Source organism: Pungitius pungitius, chromosome 1 (assembly GCF_949316345.1).
Source record: "Pungitius pungitius chromosome 1, fPunPun2.1, whole genome shotgun sequence".
In the NCBI taxonomy this organism is placed as follows: domain Eukaryota; kingdom Metazoa; phylum Chordata; class Actinopteri; order Perciformes; family Gasterosteidae; genus Pungitius; species Pungitius pungitius.
Window position 1 is genome coordinate 1,594,964 of NC_084900.1, and position 12,162 is coordinate 1,607,125.

The 12,162-nt window shown below is 43.1% G+C and overlaps 1 long non-coding RNA gene across 1 annotated transcript; it reads right to left on the reverse strand.

Annotated features, from left to right (window-relative positions):
• Positions 1-6,435: 6,435 nt before the first annotated feature.
• Positions 6,436-9,144, reverse strand: LOC119223084 (uncharacterized). The gene is made up of 4 exons (XR_009942578.1): positions 9,075-9,144; positions 8,822-8,866; positions 7,616-7,642; positions 6,436-7,389 (listed from the first exon to the last, which is right to left on the reverse strand). It is a non-coding gene; the product is annotated as an uncharacterized LOC119223084 (long non-coding RNA).
• Positions 9,145-12,162: the final 3,018 nt, after the last annotated feature.

Genomic DNA, 12,162 nt, shown 5'->3' on the forward strand with positions numbered 1-12,162 from the left:
AAGAGGGGGATGAATGGAAGACGGCCTTTAATACACCCTTGGGGCATTACGAGTATTCGGTCATGCCTTTTGGCCTGACCAACGCGCCTGCCGTCTTCCAGCGTTTAGTTAATGACGTTCTTAGGGACTTTATGAATCGATTTGTGTTCGTCTATCTTGACGATATACTTATTTATTCTAAAGACCCCACTCAACATCAGGAACAGGTCCGTCGTGTACTTCTAAGACTCTCCGAAAACCAGCTCTTCGTTAAAGCCGAGAAATGCCAGTTTCACACCACCGTTATCCCCTTCCTGGGGTACATTTTTGAGGCCGGCAGTATCCGACCTGATCCCGCCAAGCTCGAAGCCGTCGCTCAGTGGGAAACCCCCACTTCACGTAAAAAACTTCAGCAATTCCTCGGCTTCGCTAATTTCTACAGACGATTCATCAGAAACTATAGCTCTATCGCCGCCCCCCTCACTCAATTAACATCCACCCTCAGAACCTTCCAGTGGAACCCGGCTGCTCAAGATGCCTTTGACACCCTCAAAAGACTTTTCGTCTCTGCCCCCATCCTTATCCAACCGGATCCCGCCAGACAATTCGTTGTCGAGGTAGACGCTTCGGACTCTGGCGTTGGGGCAGTGCTCTCGCAACGAGAAGAGAAGTCCGGCAAACTAAAACCTTGTGCCTACTTTTCCAGGAAACTCACTCCCGCAGAACGCAACTATGATGTTGGCAACCGTGAACTCCTCGCTATCAAGTTGGCGGTAGAAGAGTGGCGACATTGGCTGGAGGGAGCGGTCCAACCATTCATCGTTTGGACCGACCATAAAAACCTCTCGTACCTACGCTCTGCTAAAAGGTTAAACTCACGTCAAGCCCGTTGGTGTCTGTTCTTTGACCGTTTCAACTTTTCAATAACCTACAGACCAGGCAGCCGTAACGTCAAGCCAGATGCCCTCTCCCGTAAATATTGCTCCTCGGAGGACCAGGACAGCGCCAAAACTACCATCATCCCGCAATCCTGCATCGTTGGAAACCTCACCTGGGACATCGAAACAAAAGTCCTTCAAGCCCAAGGTGAGGAACCGGACCACCCCAATCCTCCTAACGGCACACTCTATGTTCCATCCTCTCTCAGATCTGACGCCATAACCTGGGCCCACTCCTCCCGTATCGCATGTCACGGAGGTGTCACCAGAACCCTCAACCTCCTCCGCAGACGTTTCTTCTGGCCATCGATGAGTAAAGACGTCAAGGAGTATGTTGCCGCCTGTCCAACTTGTGCACGCTCCAAGACCTCCAACGCTCCACCATCCGGACTACTTCATCCTCTGTCTACCCCCAGCCGGCCATGGTCACACATTGCGGTGGATTTTGTTACTGGTCTCCCCACCTCTCAAGGCAACTCTGTGGTATTTACAGTCATTGACCGGTTCTCCAAGTTTGCCCATTTTATCCCGCTTCCACAGTTACCCACAGCCACCGAGACTGCAGATATCCTGGTCCAACAGGTTTTCCGACACCATGGCATCCCCTCTGATATCGTCTCGGACCGAGGGCCTCAATTCATTTCCCAAGTTTGGAGAGCATTCTGCTCAGCGCTGGGCGCCACTGTAAGCCTCACCTCCGGATACCACCCTCAATCCAACGGGCAGGCTGAGAGGGCTAATCAGGAGCTGGAGACCACCCTTCGCTGCCTGGCCTCTCAGGACACTACGGACTGGGCGAAATATCTGGTATGGGCCGAATATGCTCATAATTCTCACCCTTCCTCTGCCACAGGACTGTCCCCGTTCGAGGCCGCCCTCGGGTACCCACCACCACTGTTTCCATCCCAGGAACTGGACTTGGCAGTGCCCTCGGTTCAGGAACATCTTCGTCGGTGCCAAGACATCTGGCACCAAACCAGGGCTGCTCTCCTCCGCACCAAGGAGAGCAACTGCCGTTCCGCCAACCGCCACAGGGTGGTGGGACCCACCTACCAGCCAGGTCAGAGGGTTTGGTTGTCCTCACGGAACATTCCCATCCAAGCCACGTCACGGAAACTCGCTCCCCGCTACATCGGTCCGTACAAGATTGAGAAGGTCATCAATCCCTCCTGTGTCCGCCTCCGGTTGCCCGCTGCCCTCAAGGTCCACCCGTCATTCCATATCTCCCAGATCAAACCTGTTCGAGACAGCGCTCTTTTCCCGCCTTCCGCACCCCCACCACCCGCCCGGCTCATTGACGGTGCGCCGGCCTACACGGTCAATCGCATCCTGGACGTCCGACGACGGGGTCGTGGCCACCAATTCCTGGTGGATTGGGAGGGGTACGGTCCAGAGGAACGTGCCTGGATCTCTCGCTCCCTCATCCTGGACCGTACCCTCATCGAGGACTTCTACCGTGCCAACCCGGATCGGCGTCCAGGACCGCCTGGAGGCGGTCGTTGAGGGGGGGGTACTGTCATGTTGCCCCTGTCGGACTCCTCCCCCGCCAGCTCTGCTCCACTCTTCCCACCAGCTGCAGTCAATCACCCTCGTCACCTCACCTCCTCTTAAGGAGCTGCAAAACCCTGTGCCGTCGTCAGTTCGTTGCCATTCAACGTCGACTCGCCAGGCCCCAGCCAAGCTTTGTCTTGTCCTGCCTTGCCTTTTCTATTTAAACTAACCATTGTTCTCGTGCCTCAGGAAACTGCTTCAGGAGCACGCCAGGGGGGACCTCCAGCCAAGCGGTATCACCCATCCTCGAGCCCGGACCTCGTCCAAGCCAAGTCCCTGTCTGCCGCACCGACACAATAAACCTGTACACTCTCCCACGACTTACCTGTCTTTTCTCTGGGTTCCAGCACCTGGGTTCGCCCCGTCAGGGTACCATGACAATTATTCTTTGACAACGGCGTGTCTATTTAAAGATGACATGACAACAAGTTGGTTAGCTTCCTTGTTGAGATGTTGGGAAACTGTAATTTAATTCTCCAGAAAGAAAGCACACCCATTTTAAGCGCAATCAAATAGAGCAACTCATGATCAATTACTCATAATTAGTTAGAGCTGTTACCCTTTGCCGGCACGCAAACATTACGTAGACCTCAATGCATTTAGGAAGGTACAGGATTTGCCAAAGTTTACAACAATCATCACAATGTTAAAGAGATGTAATAGGTTGGGATTTATTAACAACCTTATAGGGTATAGAGGTAATGTTCAAAAGAGGGGAACAGCTAAAATATGCAGTGGACAAAGGAAAGTATCTGGGAGGTAACCTAATCAGACGCCACCATCAGAGCTACCTGAGGCAACTAATTAGGTTTCCACTTTACATTTTTAACAATGTGACATTTGGATTTGTCACATCCAGTCTGCTTCATTTTAATGAGTGCTGCAAGACCTGTCATTCACCAGTCATGGCAAAGTCATCAAACATTGTATGGGTTTGTTCTTAATTCTATTTTTATTTAATAATTTAGCCACTACAAGATGTCTCCACTATGATGAAACAGATGTTGGTTTAGTTAGTTACTCTTAGGCTGTGCTGGTTCTGACAATAAAAAACATGTAACACAGCTTTTATACAACCAATGTCATTGAGTTTAATATCAATGTTATTATCTGTGGAAAAAGGAAAGTACATTGCTGCAATCGGATAACTAAGATTGTGTCCTTTTTAATTAATCTAATAATTGTTCATGCTATGGCTCACAACAATCACAGGAAAATACAATTTTACCCAAATAGACTCTTGGCCAATATTGTTGAGTGTGTGTTTGATAAAAACAAGATCTGAGCTGACGGAATGACCAAATTGTACTAGTAACCAGAGGGCTATTGCATGTAACCAGGATAAGGGATAAAGCCGGGATATTCAAGTTATCCTGGATGAATTTAGCTTTGACTTGGTTAAGCGCTTGAATTAAACCCAGCATGTAACCATGGCGATTTATTCTTTGCATATAGCCAGCTCCAGGGCAGGTTAACAGCCAGGCCAAGATTAATCCTGGAGTCTCATGTGTTAAAACAGCTGCCGCTCTGATCAGAAACCATCATGTTTAACATGTCACTCCATTGTCTTCTGAATGTGTTCTGATTCAATTTTATTAGTATGCATTACTAGTCACTATAGCTGTCACCAGTTTGACAGATCAGACCCACAGTCCAAAGCCATGCTCACCATCCCAGTCGAAGAGGATTTTCACAAGACGGTCCACATGTGCCCGTATAAAGGGGTGATTGTGTTTGATGTGCAGTACTGGAAAATGTTCCAAGTATGAAGAGGACAGTTTCTGCAGGTGGAAGAGAGTCAGTAGCTTACTTAAAGCACAGCTATGCTAACCTAGCTGCTAGGCTAAGGTAGCTGGAAGAGTTGCTAGTTCAACATGTTCTACCCAGTGGAATTCTGCCTTCAAGATGATCAAATGTGTGTAGTTTTGTGGATGTTTTCTATCTAATAAGATTCAGTCTTTAGAAGATAAACAAACATTTAGCGGGCGAGCATGTAGCTTGCGCTCAAGATGGAATTTTGTTTACGAATGTCTTAGTTGGGTGCATGCATGGACCTGATTAGTGCTGCTAGATTTGACATTGATTTTCCTTCATAGATTTAGTCATATATTTGTTTGTGATGTGTACACAGTTTGGTTCCGGTTGGTCCTGGCTCTGAGATGTGTCCTGTTGGGGGACCCTTAGGGTGGAATGGACAGAGTACATCATATCTATTTCTAAAAAGACAATGCTCTGCTGCATACTTTTACACTGGACTCAATGGATAGAAATGACAGTCGGTTTGTCGGTTTGCGGTGGTGCTCAAGTGGAACCATAGTTAAAAATGTTAATCCGTACCATTACTCTTTCTTACATGTTTTGAGCAACTAGACATGGAGCATGACGGATTAAAAAGTCTTTTACGGAAATAGCAGACTTTTTGGGACATTCATACACTAAAAACAGTACAAGTCCAGTAAAACACGGAGATACCAGGCTAAAACCTCATCTAAAGGGATAGTCCAGTGTGTTGACAGTACTCCTAAAAAGGTTGCTACTCTAGGACAGACTTTTGAAAAGGCATCCCATTCTCAGAAACAGGAGCAGTCAAAATCATGATTTTCCTCTCCCTTCAGCCTTTGTTAGTTCGATCTGCCTCTTTCAACCACTTTTTCGAATAATCTGATCCCATTGGATTGAAACTTGCGTGTAAATGATCGAAATCTTTCTAAGCAACGCTGAAGCCCAAATGGGTAGAGTGTAAATTACGCTTTAGAATGGCGTCTACCCGTGATATTCGGACCACAATACCACCCAACTTCATTCAAACGCAACAAGAAGCTATGTAGGTCATGCAGGATTCATTTCAAAATGTCAAAGGTTGGGGCACCGATGGAACCCGAGAGACCATAAGAAAGATAATTTTGCCCCAGATATCATAGGAGAGGGGCGAGAAATACCCCTAAAACTTCCTCTGTTAAACGAAGCTGATTCAGTTAACTTGTCAAAAACATAATAGCCTTTGAGTATGTACGGCTCCTATGCTAGATGTTTGGTGGGTATTTTTGCCCTGGTTTGGGCTAGGTTTGTCTGAGAGAAATGGTGCCTATATATGCGTCCTCCGCTTTGTCCCAGTTGATTCTGTTGTGCTTTTTTTCTCTTATCACAGTGCTTTGCTGAGAAATGTTGCACCTCCGTGTGCAGATTTCTGGAGTCATTTCCACATCTTATTTTATAACTTACGAGATGTGTTTGTGGTATTTTTAAACGTATTTGTGTATATTGTAGCCAAGACTAATGTTTCAAACAATGTGAAGCATTTATATATTGCGATAATTCAACACGATAATGTCAGGGTTGTTACAAGGACGAACCCTAATGCAGAACGACACGGCAGTAAGACAGCGAGTGAACCAAGTCTGTTTTAGTTTTTAGTTTTTTTTAGTTTAGTTTGAGCAGTACACAGTAACAGGGCTCACACATTAAAGCCTTGCATTTAAGGAGTCTGCTGTCGTTGTTTAATGCATCATGCCTTGTAGCCATCATGTCACGGTGTGGAATTGTTTCATGGTTTGATTTGTAGTTTTATACCTCTTGTGACCCTGGATTAAATTCACTTCCTGCGCTGGTGTTTTCTCTGTTGGGTGATTGTTTGCCGCGTCTCAAATAGTTTCCTCCTGTGTCCAAACACTTGCACCTTCCCAGTGTATTTAAACCATGTGTGTCGGTTCATTGAGTTTCCTGTTTCGCTGTTGGTGCGTTGTGTTACTGGATAAAGTGTCTTTTGTGCTAAACTCTGCGTTTGGTATTCTGTGCAGACACTAGATTGCTAAAGTTACAGTTTATCATCTCAAATGAATGTAATATCAATGCTGTCACACAAACACGCCAAGACAACAATGATTGGCTCTAGCTCGATACTCTGAGGTGATTTGTTTTTCACTGTATTCTTTTATTCCAGTTAATACTGACAAGATCATGACACTGGTTTTATAGAGGTGTATTATGTCTTTATTGTAACTAATGGCAGATAGGCAAAGAGTAATCAATACAGAACAACGAAACAAAACCTTTAACATGCCAATATGAATAATTTCTACACAGAACACACCTAATATATGCCATAGTGAGGGTCCAATCAATCCACCAATGGCTACACATAAACCAAAGAGAGCACCCCGTCGGATTAGATACACCGACAATGTAAAAATACCTCATACATAACAGCATTGAAGCGCCTAATATTAGATTACAGCCCCACTAGATTTTCAAATGATCCGGAAGCTGATAGTTTACCAAGCGTAATAGTCGCAAGCCCTTATGGAATGTTTGTACACCAGATTTCCTGGGCAGTGTTGGAGGGTGCCTTTTCCCCAATCACAGTTGTAAAACGAATGTGGATCAGCAGGGTTGGGGTAAAGCCCATTTTGTCCATAACAGTGGTATATAGTAGGGCTTTTTGTTGTTTGTGTCGTGGTAGTCGGACCGGTTGTTGCATGTCCTCCATAAGGGTGGTTTTTATAGTCACACGCCTTAATGGCATGATTATACACCAAATCTAGTGGGCAGTATTGGAGGTAGACGTGTCCCCAATCACAGTTGAAAAACGAATGTGGATTAGCAGGGTTGGGGTATGGCCCATTTTGTCCTCCATAACAGGGGTTTTTCGGGGATTTAGTGGTGGTTCTTGTTGTATAAATCTTCTTGGTTGGAGTAGGTTTCACATTGTGATGGTTCACGGGGTACTTGTTTGGGGGATAGTCACATGCCTTAATGGCATGATTATACACCAGATTTACTGGGCAGTATTGGAGGGTGCCTTTTCCCCAATCACAGTTGTAAAACGAATGTGGATCAGCAGGGTTGGGGAATAGCCCGTTTGGTTGTGCACAGGGTGATGGTCCTTGGTAAGCTGGAAGATGTCCTGCAAGGCCAGGTACACCTAGAATAAACATTGTCAGATATGTATTAATTGCTGGTTAACCATTGAATTTTTCCACTTAAAATTACACCCATTTTTAAATTTAATCATAGGGGATTACATCAAAGCTGATGGCATTGAATCATATACATACTTAAAACTCCTAATCAACTACTCAACTTAGTTAAAGACATGATTTATTTAACAGCGAGTCTGTCAAATTGTTTTTTAAATGTCGTAAACTTACCCAAGCTGGCGATGATCAAACAGAGACCTGGAAAATGACACTTGTTAGTATTGGGTTCAAATTGTGGTACCATGAAGCATTTTAACATACCCAGGGTATAAGTAACTACAATCTAATCCATTTCTTTCAGTGTGAAATGGACAGGGAGCAAATCAAAAACAATTTTCAGCTGAACGTTTTCTTTTTATCTATTCTCATCACCTAGAGGTTACAGAACAGTAACGTGGTAAAAAAAACACTGTATTCAACGTGGCTTTAAAACACGACAAGAGCATTTCCCACTAAGACACACGGTTTGGGAACCTGAACCCCAAAAGTGAATATCTGATGAATGTATGACAGGAGGATATATATTAAAGGATATATATATTTTGGTTTGCTTTCTACTCAGCTTGGGTTACAACTGACAGAATGAGGCTACAAGGAACACACTTGCCTTAAGAATACAGCCACAACATATCATTTTGTCATTATTGACATAGAATTATAGTCAGATCTATTGTGCCCTAGATGAAGCAGTAAATCAGTTTATTAACACTCGCCAAGTTCTGGGGTTTCTTTTATGCACATGTTCTGTTTTAACTAGATTACTTTTATCCTGACGTATGACTCTAACTTCTTTCGAATTGTATATTATTAATTTACCATATTAATATAAGCATGAATCGGTCAGGATGCATTGCTGTTAAAACGAGTGGAGGTCTCTAATATAACTTGCTCTGATGTACGAAAGGTGTTCAGCATCTGCAATCTATCGCGGTAAGAAGACCACTTCTGTCATATGACTGAAAAACCTTAGTCCAAGACTTGAACAGCATATAATATAAACAGATTCTTTCTTTTTTCTGGTCTGGTTTCTGTTTGTGCAGGTTATTATAATATTACACTCAGATTTCTAGTCACCAAGTTACATTGGAATTCAATGGGATTTTGTTTAACATTCTAAAATAAATGTTAACTACATTAATGATTGATAAACACTGTTTTGTGGATTATGAAGAGAACAGTAAAGCTTTCATTCAAACTAAAGTTTTGGGTAAGATCAGGCAAAGGAGCTTAATATTTAATATTCTTTGGGGCTGATCATGCAACTGCTTGGTAAGATACCACTGAGGTTGAGGTAGATCTTATGTTTATTAATATGTCTTTGTAATTTGCTTAAACTGACTCTTTAATTAAAGAATTGAATTGATCAGCATGCCTTACCTGTAGTTAGATTGAGCTTGCCCATTTTGCCACCGTCCGGATGAGCTGAAATAGAAGCTTGTAATTAATATGCAGCGGAATAAATGTAAACACGTGTATTAATTTGACGTCCTCACACTCCGCTATTAATTGTGAATTGGTCCCATCAAAACCACAGTTAAACCTGAGAACCTTACAGTAACAATATATAGCGCAGAAAAAAATTCAAATAGAAGTGGTCTGTGCTTAGGATCAAAGTAAAAGTTATACTTACAAATGTTCAAAGAAGCATACACTGTCTCTCCAGTGTTTGGTGAATGACAGGTCTTGCTGCGATGCTTTAAATACAGTTGACTGGGTGTGGCAGTTCCAAAATTAAAAGTGGACACTTAATTAGTTATGAGGAAATTGGCACTGGTGGCATCTGATTACGGGAGCTTCCAGATACTTCCCTTTCGTCCACCGCATATTTAACCCATAAGATTGTAAAAAAAATCACAGATGACATAAAAAAAAAAAACTCAAACAAGCCTATTAGGAAGCAACAACCCAGACACAGTCAGTCACATTTCTCCGTTCTGATGATTGTTTTTCAAACATCCTGTACATCAAGGTCTATGTGATGTTTGAGTGCTGGAAAAGGGTTTGATAATGTGTGAATAACTGGGCTAAAAGAATGTTACTGACTGCATTGTTTTCTTCAGTCTAAAACTATATCCCAATGGTCACAACTCTGACCAATTATGAGTGATTTTAATTTTAGTAAATTCCTACAGTTGCGCTGGTATAAGACTGGTAATCCAACGCTGCCAACTGTGTCTTATTTCTGGAGAATTTTGAACCACAGCGTCATTTTCCTCACCTGTTGTTTCCACATCTCAACAAGGAAATAATCCTTCCTGTAATGTCCTTTTTAATTAGACACACCGTAGTCATAGCATAATGTGGCATTACATATAATCTGATGAGCAGAATGTGCCATCAACAATGCATTCTGGGCCAGGCCTGGTCCGGTTATTATTTGGACATGCCAAGAAAACCTCAGAAGGGAGGCATTCTCATCAGATACCAAACCTCGCCAGCTGGCCCGCAGAGCTACCTGAGCCAATTTCCTCATTAACTTAAGTGCACAATTAAAATGGAACAATGTGACCTGCACATTTCCCACACCTTGTCATCTTCTTGACCCAATAAAGAATTGCTCAAAGTCACAGACACAGCAGAGATAGTGTATCTTCTTTAATTTGATCCTGACCATCCACTTTTATTTAATTTCCTCTTTGTGCCACTTATATTTCTACACCTGTATGAAAAGCAGGGATGATCGGGATTGTGCTGAGCACCAGCACCTCTTTCCTACCTTAAAGGTATATCTTTGTGTGTACAAGTCTTTGTCTCCTTTCTTATCTCCTCCTCATTGCATTTTGTGCACTCTTTAGAAAGAGTGATCAAAGTTGAAAGCTTGGATTGGGGATATTTGAGAGAATTCAGCCAAACAACTTATCTCGTTTAGCTCGTCTGAGCTTTTTGTTTGCAAAGTCTATCTCTATCCCTCTATTTAATGACACTAAATGGTTACATTATGGTCTTCCGGACCTTTTGCTTCTAGAAATTTTCTCTAAATGGACCTGTCACGAGGACATTGCAAGTTCTTCAAGACCACACATGGAGGACATTATATGTCATACACCTAGGTACCACCATTTCTTAGCAAATAATCCCATGGGGATAATAAAGACCCTGAACACGTGATAGATATCCAGACAAGTTATCACAAGATCACATACCCCATTTCCCTCTGTTGGCAGATTTTAAATAACACAGCACACAAAACAATGAGTAAACTTCAACAATAATTAGGAAGCAAACATCAATAACTTCAAACAATTCCTCCCTCCTTTCCCTCCATACTTTGTTTCTCCCACTACCCATGATGCAACAGCACAGGTATAAAAATACTGAGAAAAGTCCAGTCGAATCTTTTACTCCAGTCAAGAAGGCCGCCACCTTGTATGCTGACGTCAGGTGATGAGGGGTCACAGGGAACAGAGGGTAACTCTGTGACAGGACCTCTTTACATTTTAGTTTGATACCCCCAAACTATACAGTTCCTGCGGTCTTTGCACGTCTCCTGCAGACTGCATTGCACTACTTTTAAGTCTCTCAAGTAGAGAATGAACACCAAAGATGAAAGTTTCTTTACTTAACTATCCCAGGACCAAATCTATAATATTGTCATGATGTTCTGTTGAACAGACATTGGTTTTCCTCCACCACAACATTTCCTTGAAAGAGACTGAAATGTCAAATCATGTGATATAATATGACACTTTCACAAGGACAGCTACCCTGGCACTACTGCAACCACTCTGGCATTTGGCTGAAAGTTGCCCGTTAACATAGTCTCTAAATCGACCAAAGCACCAGTGGACAGACTGCAATGGATGTCATGTGTACAGAATCAACAATGTAAAATATGTACAATTCATTCAAATACGATGAATGATACAAGTAATTACAAGTAGCAGAACAAGTGTACGGCAGGACCACTGCAGGGACAACCACCATCAGATAGAACCACCATCCACAGAGAAAGATGTTGGTTTATGATGACAGTAATATGAATCATATTTAAAGTAATGATGATGGCAGCAGCAGGTGTCAGCAGAGCCATGAGCCAGGAGTCAGAACCGGGGTCCGCACGAAACTATGATCCACGGAGACCTGCTAGGCGAGGGTTGGCGGTAGTGGGCATGATTGTAGTTGTCGTAGGAAGTTGTTGTTGCAGTTGTTGTGGTGGGGTGACTGGTTGAACCAGACCTAGGCAAGATTCCTTTTTAAATGTTAAACGACATGTCAGGCGTCTAATGACACAGTGATTAAGAATTCTCCAAGAACACAACCACTTTCCACCTAATTTCCTGATCCACTGTGCATGTGGCCTAGTTGACTGACACGGTTGAAAAACATTCTCTGGGAAACTGTAATGTAATTCTCCAGAAAGAAAGCACACCCATTTTACATGTAATTAAATCGAGCAACTCATGATCAATTACTCATAATTAGTTAGAGCTGTTACCGTTTGCCGGCACGCAAACATTACGTAGACCTCAATGCATTTAGGAACGTACAGGATTTGCCAAAGTTTAAAACAATCATCAGAATGTTAAAGAGATGTAATAGGTTGGGATTTATTAACAACCTTATAGGGTATAGAGGGACTGCTCAAAAGAGGGGAACAGCTAAAATATGCAGTGGACAAAGGAAAGTATCTGGGAGGTAACCTAATCAGACGCCACCATCAGAGGTAGCCTGACGTATGACTCTAACTTCTTCCTAATTGTATAATATATATACAATAT